This window comes from Pleurodeles waltl, chromosome 4_2, assembly GCF_031143425.1.
Source record: "Pleurodeles waltl isolate 20211129_DDA chromosome 4_2, aPleWal1.hap1.20221129, whole genome shotgun sequence".
In the NCBI taxonomy this organism is placed as follows: Eukaryota; Metazoa; Chordata; class Amphibia; order Caudata; family Salamandridae; genus Pleurodeles; species Pleurodeles waltl.
The window spans coordinates 468,144,045-468,157,337 of record NC_090443.1 but is presented as its reverse complement, the minus strand read 5'-3'; positions in this window follow the sequence as shown (position 1 = coordinate 468,157,337).

Genomic DNA, 13,293 nt, shown 5'->3' with positions numbered 1-13,293 from the left:
GTCCTTGATACCTCCACAAAGAACAGGCGGCAAGCTAACAAGCCCATGGAGAGCACATGGCACTACAGAAAGCAGTTTGCCCAGTGATGCAGGAAGTGTGCATGGTCCCTCCCTAGGCTTCAATACCCCTGTGCACAACAGACTCCTCTAGCAGTGTACACCACACAGTTCCTGGCCTCTGTCCCGCGTTCCTGCAAGTGTATATCTCCAGTGCTGAAGTATCATACTCCTAGTTATGCTGAAGTGTGCCTTTGAAGTTGGGAGTGGTTGAAAGGGTTCCCTCTTTGAACCACAGATGTCACCCCTAAATTTTTAGTCCTGTCGGCCATGAGACCATGGAATGCAGATCTTAATCTTTAGAGGGACCATGATCTGGCTCCGAGAGGCCAAGTGTCAAACCTCTCCCTCCTGTCGATCGATCCAGCCAGGCCCTCAAGTGTCAGAGATCTATCATTCCAGTTGCTCAGATTTTATAGCTGTCGCTAGGGAATGCACAGATGTGTTTTCCTACAGCTTCCAGAGAAATTGAACTGAATTAAGAAGGCACACAAAAGTAGTTTTAGAACATAGAAATGCCCACTTTCTAGAAATGGCATTTCCAAGGCATTACCGACAAAGCCACTATTACCATTGGAAAGGTTTTTGTCATTGTGAACCCAATGATAGTAAACATTATGAGGCTGTTCTACTGCAATCCATTATTGCAGCTAAGATTAATTGTAAATGTTTGGCCATAATAACTTATGGGCCAAGCAGCTCTCAATGGTAGTGAAAACGCACATGGGTATTCTTCAATCCCTGGTCACATGTACCCTGGTGCATGCATAAGCCTGCAAGGGCAGGCTGGACACAAGGTTTAAGAACACCACGAAGGTGCAAGTACACCCATACAGGCCTGCTGTGACAGGCTCAGTATGTCTATGAAAACATCACTGTGCAAGTGTGCGCATCTGGCAAGCTGTGCCAAGCTCAGTTTATATATAAAAACACCAATGTGCAAGTGTGCACTTACTGGTAAGCTAGGCCAGACTCAGTATTTACTTAAACAAACACTGTTGTGCAAACGTGCACATTCTGGCAATCTGTGCCACTTCCTAGCAGATGTTGGAAGGGGTTGTGCACTTTCACACTGTACTTACAGTGGGAAAGTGCTCGTGGCCCAAGGACCACTTAAAGAGAATCAGCAAAGACTTGTAGAAAAAGCTAAAATATTTTGGAGAACCATTACCTCAGCAGTTCAGGTATAACACAACTGTCTACCAAACAGCCTCTGATGTTCAGCTATTAATGTTTGCTCACTCCTGTACCTCAATTTAATGTTGTATGAAATGCTTACACCCCCTCCATGCGTCCCTTGCTAATGGTTATGACAGTGCCCTCACTGACCAGTTATTGCTCTGATGCGACCATAGGTGGCATATAGCACTTTACAAATCCTCAAATAAGAAGCTGTGATCTCTTACCTTTGTAACCTGTCTCTCCAGTACATTTTAATGATATTTATATTGTTATTCCAAACAAATGGGAGCACATACATTAAAATGTAACATGTGGGAGGCTGTGGGCTCCTAGCTGATTTGTATACTTTAGAACCCAGAGGTCAGAGGTCTCTCCTACTGGCTCTGGAATTTAACTGAAACAGTGCATGAATTTGGGCAAATCTCTCTGTGCTATCTGTAAGTATGTATAATATGTTAAACGTACTGGCTTTACTGGGTATGAGATTCCTATTGGTTCATGATTTTAGGGTTGGTGTTGTGATTGGTACTAGGGTTGAGATTCTTATTGGTTCATGATTTTAGGGTTGGATATGTGATTGGTACTCGGGTTGAGATTCCTATTGGTTCCTGATTTTAGGGTTGGTGTTGCGATTGGTACTAGGGTTGGGATTCCTATTGGTTCATGATTTTAGGGTTGGTGTTGGAATTGGTACAAGGGTTGGGATTCTTATTGGCTCATGATTTTAGGGTTGGTGTTGTGATTGTTACTAGGGTTGAGATTACTATTAGTTCATGATTTTAGGGTTGGTGTTGTGACTGGTACTAGGGTTTAGATTCCTATTGGTTTGTGGTTTTAGGGTTAGTGTTGTGATTGGTTGTCAGGACTAGGGTTGTGAATGGTTAGTAGAGCTGAGTCTCCCATTAGGTTTGGATTTTAGGGTTACAAATCTGATTAGTTGGGGTTAGGACTATGGCCCTCATTATGAACACAGTGGTCGAAACCGCCGTGTTCATGCTGGTGGTCTTACTAGTGACCGCTAGCTCCCCCGGAACCCCACCGGACGTATTAAGAACATTCCTCTGGGCCGGTGGGTGGAAACATTGTTTCAGCCCACCGGCCCAGAGGAATTCCTGGCCGGGACATTGACGGCAGCTCCACATGGAGCCGCCGCCAATGCCTCTGTGCGGCGGGTGCAGCTGCACCTGTCGCGCAGACCATTGCCCGTAAATCGGGCAGTGACCTGCGCGATGGGGCACTGCACAGGGACCCTGCATTGCCCATGCCAAGTGCATGGGCAGTGCAGGGGCCACCAGGGGTGCCCCGGTGCACCTCTTCTGACAGCCTTTCTTTGGCGGGGAAACCCGCCAAGGAAAGGCTGGAGGCTAAGGGATCATTATCCGAGGGGCAGCACCGCCGGATAATGATGCCGACCATCGCCAGGCTGCCTCCGTCAGGCAGCCTGGCGGTGAGTTAGGGCCGCCTATGGGGGCCCTCCATGGGTTCATTATGTGGCGGTGTGGGCCACCATGCCGGCTGGCAGGATTTCCCGCCACCGCCGGCATGGTGGCCCACACCACTGAGTTCATAATGACCGCCTATGTTTCTATTGGCCAATAGGGCTATTTAAGCCTAGGGCTCAACCCAGTCGTCGAGGCTAAGTGTGGAGAGGACAAGGGCAGTTGCCTGTTTGGGACTGTTCAGCACTGGTCGGGCCAGAAATGCTGCCCAATTTAACATTTACCAGAACGGACCTTACTCCCTACACATCCTTCAACATGCAGACACATTTTCAGCAAATACATCCATCTCTTGCACCACAACCTGACCTCCTACAGATTGCAAAGTCTCATCAACAACACAAAACCCCACATACCACACCTATACACATACCCACCACACCTACAACAGTAAGACACCTTCATTCTCACACCAAACAGTACTCTCTCCATTCCCACTAACTCAACCTGTCAACGCCCACACACTAAACACATTATATATTACTTTCAGCCATCCAGATACACACTCCCTGTTCAGACAAACTAACAGCACTATCCTCTATCTGCTCCTGCCAGACCCCCTTTTATCACAACAATACCTAAACCCAGCCTTCCAACACACCATCTACAAACACTCCCACCCTCTTTTCACCAATTACGCACAACCATACAATCCTTATACTTCACCCCACTACACATATTACCTCTTCCAGTGATCAAAACTGTTCAGACAAACTAACAGCACTATCCTCTATCTGCTCCTGCCCGACCCCCTTTTATCACGACAATACCTAAACCCAGCCTTCCAACACACCATCAACAAACACTCCCCCCCTCTTTTCACCAATTAGGCACAACCATACAATCCTTATACTTCACCCCACTACACATATTACCTCTTCCAGTGATCAAAACTAACACAAACACCCCTATCCCACATCCATTCCCCTTCTACACACCTCGTATAACCTTCTCCAAGACACATCAACAACCCCTGTAATATTCTAATACCACTCACCAACACTAACTCACGTACAAATCCTTCACAGTAAACTACTACATCAATATCTCCACTCAATATTCCCCAAAACCAAAACAGACCACACACATCAGCACATATAAATAACACAAACTTTCATAATGCTTTCCATCACACCCACTCCCACCCTCATGACATACACAAATAATATAAAACCTGCCCAATCTTTACTCCTAAATTCTCACTCTTCACAAACATCTACCACAAGCACCCCAACACAGCAGCATTCATTCACCCGCCTCTCATCCATTGTACAATTTAGAGCCTTACATTTTTGTCTACATGCTCCTCCACCACCCCTATCCCATACTCCTTCCACACTAAACAGACACAAACAAAATAAACTACATGCCACTCTTAACAACTTTGCATTCCCTTCTCTATTTCACAATAAGGCTACTCTACAAAAAAACTACACTTATCATGTCATTCTCAGCCACCAAGTCCACCACCAACAGACACAGACCCAACAAAATGCCTCATAAGCCTGCTGGAAGCACACTTTATAGAAAAACAGGACTATTGTGACCCTCACACAGTTATCACAACTAACAACACATCTGCTACAAACTCAAAATATACTGCTCGCCCTTCTCCAAAACAAAAATAACACCACCACAAACACAAATTTTCTAAGCTGCTCATAAGTGCTCGATCACTCTCAAAATACAAGCACCACATCTATGACCTGCACACGGACACACAACCTGACTTACTATTCGTAATGGAATCATGGTTGGGAGATGACATGGCCCCAGTGTTGCATGAAGCCGTTCCCCCAGGTTATCAAACCATCACGCAAAACCGTACAGGCAAGAGAGGAGGTGAACTAGCTATTATATTCAAACAAGCAATACATTTCAGTAAAACAGACAACATTTCCATACAAGATTGTGAAGCCCTCCTCACCAAATGCAACCCTATACTAACCTCCTCCTGTAACTTTCTCCTCCTTTAAAGACCTCCACCTAACAACTCAACATTCTCAGGCACTTTTCTAGCTACAGTCTGAAACCTCATAACATTATACTCAAACCTATGCATTCTTGGGGACCTAAACATTTGGTTTGACAAACCCAATATGCCCCCATCCAAAAGCTATCACCACTGGCCTAGTCACATTGAACTTACATCAGATTGTATACAATCCCACACACATTGCTGGACACATCCTTGATGTTATTTTTGCAAAGCCTGAATTAGTTACCTTTCAAAGCATCACGCCAATCACATGGACAGACCACCATTTATTAACTTTCCGACATAAAACACCACAAATCAACACACCCCATAGCAACATACATATACGCATTTATAGACCATCAAGCAAACTCAATTTTGAAGAGTTCGAAACATAACTAACAGCCAACACAGATCTAGACAAAATTCATTCTGCTCCAAAACTTTATGAGTGGCTACAGGGGGAGCGAGCTTTGACTAAGGAGTATATCCTAATAGCACTCAGAAAAACTAAACAGGATAAAAGAAAAGCAACACCTTGGAGAAACACTGAATTTAAAAAGATAAATGAGAATGTTGCAACGAACCTGTCTCAAAACAAACAACATTCAAGACAAACTTAAGCTACACAAATTTAACAGAATAAATAAATCATCTATCAAAAAATCGAAAAAAGGTGCCACTCAGACAGAATTCTAAATGCTAAATCTGCAACTAAAGAATTTTATAAAATTCTCAATGATTTTCGAAAACCTAAATGCATAGAAGGAATTCATCCCACTACTCACGATTTCACAAACAAACTAGCAACTCATTACGTAACCAAGGCAGACACATTGGACTCCTATTTAAAAAGAAGAAAACCATCAGGAACCAACCTGTTTCCTAAAATCCCCTCCAAGAGTAAACCAACCAAGCCTCTGCACTTCTTCAAACAAATATCACAAGATGAATTTATGGATTTGGTCAAAACAAGCAGGCCTTCTGGATGCCCTTCTGACCCTTGTCCATCACACTTCTTCAAGACTTTTATCTACTTCTGCTGCCACACCTGTAAGAAGAATCATCAATAACTCTTTAACTACAGGAACGTTTCCTGAAGACCTGAAAAAGGCATACATATGTCCATTATTTAAGAAAACTAATCTAGACCCACAAGACCCCAGCAACTACAGACCAATCACAAATGGACCTTTCCTGGGCAAAGTGATGGAAAGAGCAGCATTCCCCCAGATGTCACAATTCATTGAAGACAATTACATACTTTCACACTACCAAACTGGATTCTGCTCAGGACAGGCACTAAATCTGCAGTCATAGCAATCTGAGATGATCGTAAAAACACAGTCGACCCCACTGGAGTTGCTGCACTACTTCTCTTGGACCTCTCAGCTGCCTTTGATACTGTTGACCATGAAACCCTAATTCAAAGACTCCACGAAGCCGACATAGAATGGACTGCTCTCAACTAGATTACAATCTATCTTCAAAACAGAACTAATATCTATTCTCCCCCTTCTCGTCCAAACCCTACCTCACAAAAGCAGGGGCCCCCCAAGGATCAATCATCTCACCTGTGATTTTCAACATATACATGATGTCATTACCAGATGACACACAAATACTACTTAAATTGGAATGCCCCAAAGACATTGAAAACTCACAAATCTTCAGTTGCCTCAGAGCCGTTGATCAGTGGATGACTTGGAGACATCTCAAACTGAATGCTTCCAAAACAGAAATATTGACATGTGGCGACTGGAAATATTATGACACACTGTGCGCCTGCCCTGAGGGATCTCGGACCACTTCCTCAAGTATCCAGGGAAGTTAAAAACCTTGGAATTACCATGGCCTCCAAGTTAACAATGAATGCCCAAGTGGACAAATTAGCACAATCAAGCTTTATCACCTTGAAGACTCTGCAACGCATCTTCCCCCACCTCAGATTTCCACACAAGATGGAGGCTACTATATCTATTGTACTATCCAAACTGGATTAGGCCAATGGCCTTTACCATGGATCATCTCTATCTATTATGAAAAAACTACAACATATTCAGACCTCAGCTGCCAGACCACTATTACATGTAAAACCACAAGCCCACATCTCCCCTGTCTTCAGAGCACTACACTGGTTACCCATTGCCAGAAGATCCACCTTCAAGCTGTTTTGTATCACCCACAAAGCTATACATGGAAAAGGACCGCTTTAGATCAGAAACAAAATAAGCAAATACATTCTACGAAGAAACCTCAGCTCAAGATTGGCACCATGCCTTTAACCACCACCATATAAGACAAAGACAATAGGTGGTCCATCCTTCTTTGTTCAAGCAGCCAAACTATGTAATTCATTACCCCCAAAATATAAGATCCATGGATAACTATCTTGCCTTCAGAAGGCTACTCAAGATTTGGATCCTTCCTCCATTACCACCGCAATGGACTGCATACGCCTGTGTTGATAAATATTTATAATCTGATTATATGTATATTCTACATATGTATAGTTCTTTAACCCCTTAACCCCCATGGACGTGATGATTACATCCGGTGGCGCGGAGCTGAGGTTCCATGAACGTAACCATTACGTCCTGCTACTGGCCCTCGGTGGAAGCGCTAGCGCTCCCCGGAGTGCCTCACCCCCACGGCAAGGACGGAAGGGTAATCGCTTCCCCATCATCCCCGACACCCCCCCAGCGGCGTCTGATGGCGTCAGCGCAGGATTCCACACTGACCTCCTCAGAGGTCCCCTCCTAATGCACTGGAAGCATGGCTTCCAGCGCTACTGAGGAGAAACAGATTAGTTTCTCCTCGGTATGGGGGCAGGGCAGATTGGCCTATATTATGAGGATCTTGTTGCGCCATGGTGGACCATGGCACGAGCCGAGCATTCGGCTCGGGGTGCGGCCGCGGTTCCTGGTGGCCGGGAATGCCACACCCCTTCTGTTCCTAACTTCCTTGCACAAGACACCAAGGTGGGCATGGGGCCTCGGTGAGTCTTGGGCGTGCCCTCAATATTAACTGTAGGTACCTTCCCCCCTACCCCTCACTTACCTAGTGAGCCTGTCCTTTTCTTCTTTTTCTTTTCTCTCTTTTTTCTTCTTTTCCTCTTGTTTTTATGTCTACATGTAGCAGCCATGTTCTTTCTTTCTCCCAGCATGTCTTTCTTTTTCCCTGCATGCCTGGGGACCCTTTTTCAAAATGGCATCTTTTTTCTATATGTTCCTACGATTCTTTCCCAATCCAATATGGTGACTTTCTTCTTCCTGTTGGTCATTTCCTGTTTTAGGCTATATAAGGTGAGTGATTCTTGTTCTCCTTGCGCTGCAACACTTCCATTGGTGGTGATCTTCGCTCCTGTTATATTTTCTCCAGTTATTTACCTTTCTTTTTCCAGCTTCTTCCAGTATTATTTTTTCCTGTTGGAAGACTCTCCTTTTTGCTTCTTTTTGTTCCAGGGAGTTCCTGCTATAGAGGTTTTTCCCTTTGGTTTTTTTTTCCTCTAGGACTCCTTCTGTAGGGCATGGACTGCTTTTTGGCGTTCCTTCGTCGGTAGCACAGTGGCTACCAGAAAGGGCCACCCTAACCTTGGTCAAGGCAGAATCTACAAGAATCAAGACCCTTCTCCAGTTCCAGTGGGCCAAAGACATAAACGACGAGTAGCCCGTACCAGATCTGCCCCCAAGGGGGGGGCAGAAACCACCAGGCACCAGGGATTTTTTGTTTGTTTTTTACAGATGGGGGCGACCCCTTAGGCAATGGTCGCTCCCTTGGGGGGCAATTTTATTTTATGCCATTTCATCCCCCCTTGGGGGCAGATCGGCCTATTTTTCTTAGGCCAATCTGCCACCAAAAGGGGCAGAAACCACTAGACACCAGGGATTGTTTTTGCCCCAATTTCATGTTCCCCCCAGGGAGCAATTTTTTTAGTAGTCCTTTCCTGCCCTCCCGGGGGCAGGTTGGCCTATATTAATTAGGCGGATCTGCCCCCAGGTGGGTAGAAACCACCAGGGATTTTTTGTTTTTGTTTTTTACAGATGGGGAGCGACCCCTTAAGCAAGGGTTGCACCCTTGGGGGCCAATTTTATTTTATACCATTTCTGTGCCTCTTCTGGAGGCAGATCGGCCTTTTTTTCTTAGGCCAATCTGCCCCCGATGGGGGCAGAAACCACTAGACCCCAAGGATTTTTTTTGCACCAATTTCACAGAAGAGGAGCAACCCCTTAGGCAAGGGTCGCTTCCCTGAGGGGGGGCAAATTTATCTAGGCCATAACAGCCTATTTTTGTAAGACCCATCTGCCCCCAAGGGGACAGAAAGCCCACCAGAGACCAGGGAAGGTTTATTTTTTTTAAAAGAGGGTAAGGGTATGGCCATACCCCCACCTCCAAATAAATGGGGACAAATTTGTTCTGCCCACCATGGGCAGATGGGGCAATTACCCCCGATCCATTCCCAGGGTGGGGGGGGGGGTAGAAAGGCTACTAGATGCCAGGGAATTAAAAAAAAATAGTGGGGTGGTGGCTATCAACCTGTAGAGGCAGGGTTATGCCCCCACCCCAACTGAAGGGGGTAACAGTCTTTCACCTCTCCCCCCACACACTAAAACATATTATCCTACAACAAGCAAGAGGTTTTGGTTTTACATTTGGGCCTTGAGAGCCTGTCTAACTCTCAAAATCGTCCCACTTGGAATGGTGAGGGCTGCACCTCTTCGACTTTGGGGCGTTGCCATCTAGAAAAATCTACGAGATCTAGACACATCTGAAAACTAAACATCTGGGTGAGTCCAGGATGGTGTGCTTCACATGCCTCCTCACACATTTTGCCCACATTTTTGTTATGGAACGTTCCGGAATCTGCAGGAATCCACAAAATTCCTATCACCCAGCATTGTTGCATCTATACCAATAAAAATTGTGCCCCACTTGTCAGACTAAAAACATTTTTTTTTTCAAACTGCCCTTTTGGACCCGCTTCGGTTCGCCCTCATTTTCTACCTGTTTTTGCCTCTTCCCTGTCATAGGCACTTGGCCCACCTACACAAGTGAGGTATCATTTTTATCAGGAGACTGAGGGGAACGTTGGGTGGTAGGAAATTTGTGCAGGTGCAGTGATCCTACGCAGAAATATGGGAAAAATATGTTTTTTAAGCTAAATTTTAGGTTTGCTGAGGATTCTGGGTAAGAAAACACTGGGGTATCCACACCTGTCACACCTTCCTGGACTCCCTTGGGTGTCTAGTTTTCAGAAATGTCTGGGTTTGGTAGGTTTCCTTAGATGGCTGCTGAGCCCAGGACCAAAAACGTAGGTGCCCCCGCAAAACCAGGTAGTTTTGTATTTGATAATTTTGATGTGTCCACATAGTATTTTGGGGCATTTCCCGTTGCGGTCTCTAGGCCTACCCACACAAGTGAGGTACCATTTTTATCGGGACACCTGGGGGAATGCTGGGTGGAAGGAAATTAGTGGCTCCTCTCAGATTCCAGAACTTTCCATCACTGAAATGTGAGGAAAAAGTGTTTTTTTTGCCAAATGTTGTGGTTTGCAACGCATTATGGGTAACAGAACCTGGTGAGAGCCCCACAAGTCACCCTATCTTGAATTTCCCAAGGTGCCTAGTTTTCGAAAATGCACAGGTTTGGTAGGTTTCCTTAGGTGCCAGCTGAGCTTGAGGCCAAAATCCACAGCTAGGCACTTTGCAAAAAACAGGTCTGTTTTTTTTGGAAAATGTGATGTGTCCATGTTGTGCTTTGGGGCATTTCCTGTCGCGGGCACCAGGCCTACCCACACAAGTCAGGTACCATTTGTATCAGGAGACTTGGGGGAATGCAGGGTGGAAGGGAATTTGTGGCTCCTCTCAGATTTCGGAACTTTCCATCACCGAAATGTGAGGAAAGAATATGTTTTTTTGCCAAATTTTGAGGTGTGCAAAAGATTCTGGGTAACAGAACCTGGTGAGAGCCCCACATGTCACCCCATCTTGGATTCCCCTAGGTGTCTAGTTTTAAAAAATGCACAGGTTTGGTAGTTTTCCCTAGGTGCCGGCTGAGCTAGAGGGCAACATCTGCATCTAGGCACTTTGCAAAAAACAGGTCTGTTTTCTTTGGGAAAGTGTGATGTGTCCATGTTGTGTTTTGGGGCATTTCCTGTCATGGCACTAGGCCTACCCACACTAGTGAGGTACCATTTTGTATCAGAAGACTTGGGGGGATGCTGAGTGAAAGGAAATTTGTGGCTTCTCTATTGTTCCAGAACTTTCGATCACCGAAATGTGATAAAAAGTGTTTTTTTTGCCAAATTTGGAAATTTGCAAAGGATTCTGGGTAACAGAACCTGGTGAGAGCCCCACAAGTCACCCCATCTTAGATTCCTCTACGTGTCTAGTTTCCAAAAATGCACATGCTTGGTAGGTTTCCCTAGGTGCTGGCTGAGCTAGAGGCCAAAATCCAAAGCTAAGCACTTTGCAAAAAATAGGCCTGTTTTCTTTGGGAAAATATGATGTGTCCATGTTGTGATTCAGGGAATTTCCTGTCGCGGGCACTAGGCCTACCCACACGAGTGGGGTACCATCTTGTATTGGGAGACTTGGGAGAATGCTGGGTGGAAGGAAATTTGTGGCTCCCCTCAGATTCCAGAACTTTCCATCACCGAAATTTGATGAAAAGGTGTTTTTTTGCAAAATGTTGAGGTTTGCAAAGGATTCTGGGTAACAGAATCTGGTGAAAGCCCCACAAGTCACCCCATCTTAGATTCCCCCGGGGTGTCTAGTTTTAAAAAATGCACAGGTTTGGTAGGTTTCCCTAGGTGCCAGCTGAGCTAAATGCCAAAATCCACAGTTGGACACTTTACAAAAAACACATCAGATGTCAAAGTAAACATTTGATGTGTCCATGTTGCGTTTCCTGTCGCGGGCACTAGGCCTACCCAAGCAAATGAGGTACCATTTTTATTGGGCGACCTGGAGAAACACAGAATAGAAGAACAAGTGTTATTGTCCCTTGTCTTTCTCTACATTTTTTCCTTCCAAATGTAAGGCAGTGTATAAAAAATACATCTATTTGAGAAATGGCCTGTAATTCACATGATAGTATGGGGACCCTGGAATTCAGAGATGTGCAAATAAACACTGCTTCTCCCCACCTTACCTTATGCCCATTTTGAAAATACAAAGGTTTCCTTGATACCTATTTTTGACCCTTTATATTTCACCAAATGAATTGCTGTATACCCTCTATAGAATGAAAACCCATTGCAAGGTGCAGCTACTTTATTGGCTCTAGTACCTCCAGTTCTTGATGAACCTACAAGCCCTATATATCTCCACAACCAGAAGAGTCCAGCAGACGTAACAGTTAATTGATTTTGAAAATCTGACATTGCAGGAAAACGTTACAGAGTAAAACGTGGAGAAAAATGGCTGTTTTTTTTACCTCAATTTCAATATTTGTTATTTCAGCTGTTATTTTCTGTAGGAAAACCTTGTAGGATCTACACAAATGACCCCTTGCTGAATTCAGAATTTTGCCTACTTTTTAGAAATGTTTAGATGTCTTGGATCCAGCATTGGTTTTATACCCATTTCTTTCACTAACTGGAAGCAGACTAAAAGCACAAAACATAATAAAAATGGGGTATGTCCCAGTCAAATGTCAAACTTGTGTCTGATTCAACTCTGCCTGTTCCTGAAAGCTGGGAAGGAGGTGGTTTTAGCACCACAAACCTTTTGTTGATGCCATTTTCAGGAGGAAAAACACAAGCCTTCTTCTGCAGCCCTTATTTCCCATTTAAAAATTTGCTGTATTTGGTATCCTCCATGGCAATCCACTGGAATCTCTAGGATGTTGCAAAAAAAGGATGCAAATTAGGCGTGGGTAGGTTATGTGGACAAAATGTTATGATGGCCTAAGCGCGAACTGACTCAAATAGCCAAAAAAGACTACTTTCCTGAGGAGGAAAAGGCCTGGCAGGAAAGGGGTGAAGAAATATGTAATGTTACTATTTCATAATAATAAATTATACACATACCCTTAAAGCTTGTTTAACAAATGTATATTTGCTTGCGGTTTAAATATACATATATGTGTATATGTTTGTGTGTGCATGTGTGTATAAATATATATATATATATATATACATATATATATATATATATGTGTGTGTGTGTGTGTGTGTATATACATATATATGTGTGTGTATTATTCTATGCTTAACATGTTCATAGGTCATTGCATAGCTCTGAGATAAGTTGTTATATTAGATACTTATGAATCCCTACTTTCTTTTTTACATCACAATGAGTAAATGTTATCTTAACTATTTAACAGCAGCATTTCGCAATTCAAAAATTGAGGAAAGATAAATGAATGTTAGAAAAGTACACTTATTAATTAACTTTAAATATTACAAATCTTGAAAGTCTGTGTTTATACAATACTACTTTTCTTCTCATATTATTACACCCATTATTATATTCATTGCACACATATAGGGCCAGATGTAGCAAAGCGTTTGCGAGTCGCAAACGGCGAAAAACGCCGTTTGCGAGGCGCAAAAGCCTCACAGGTATGCAG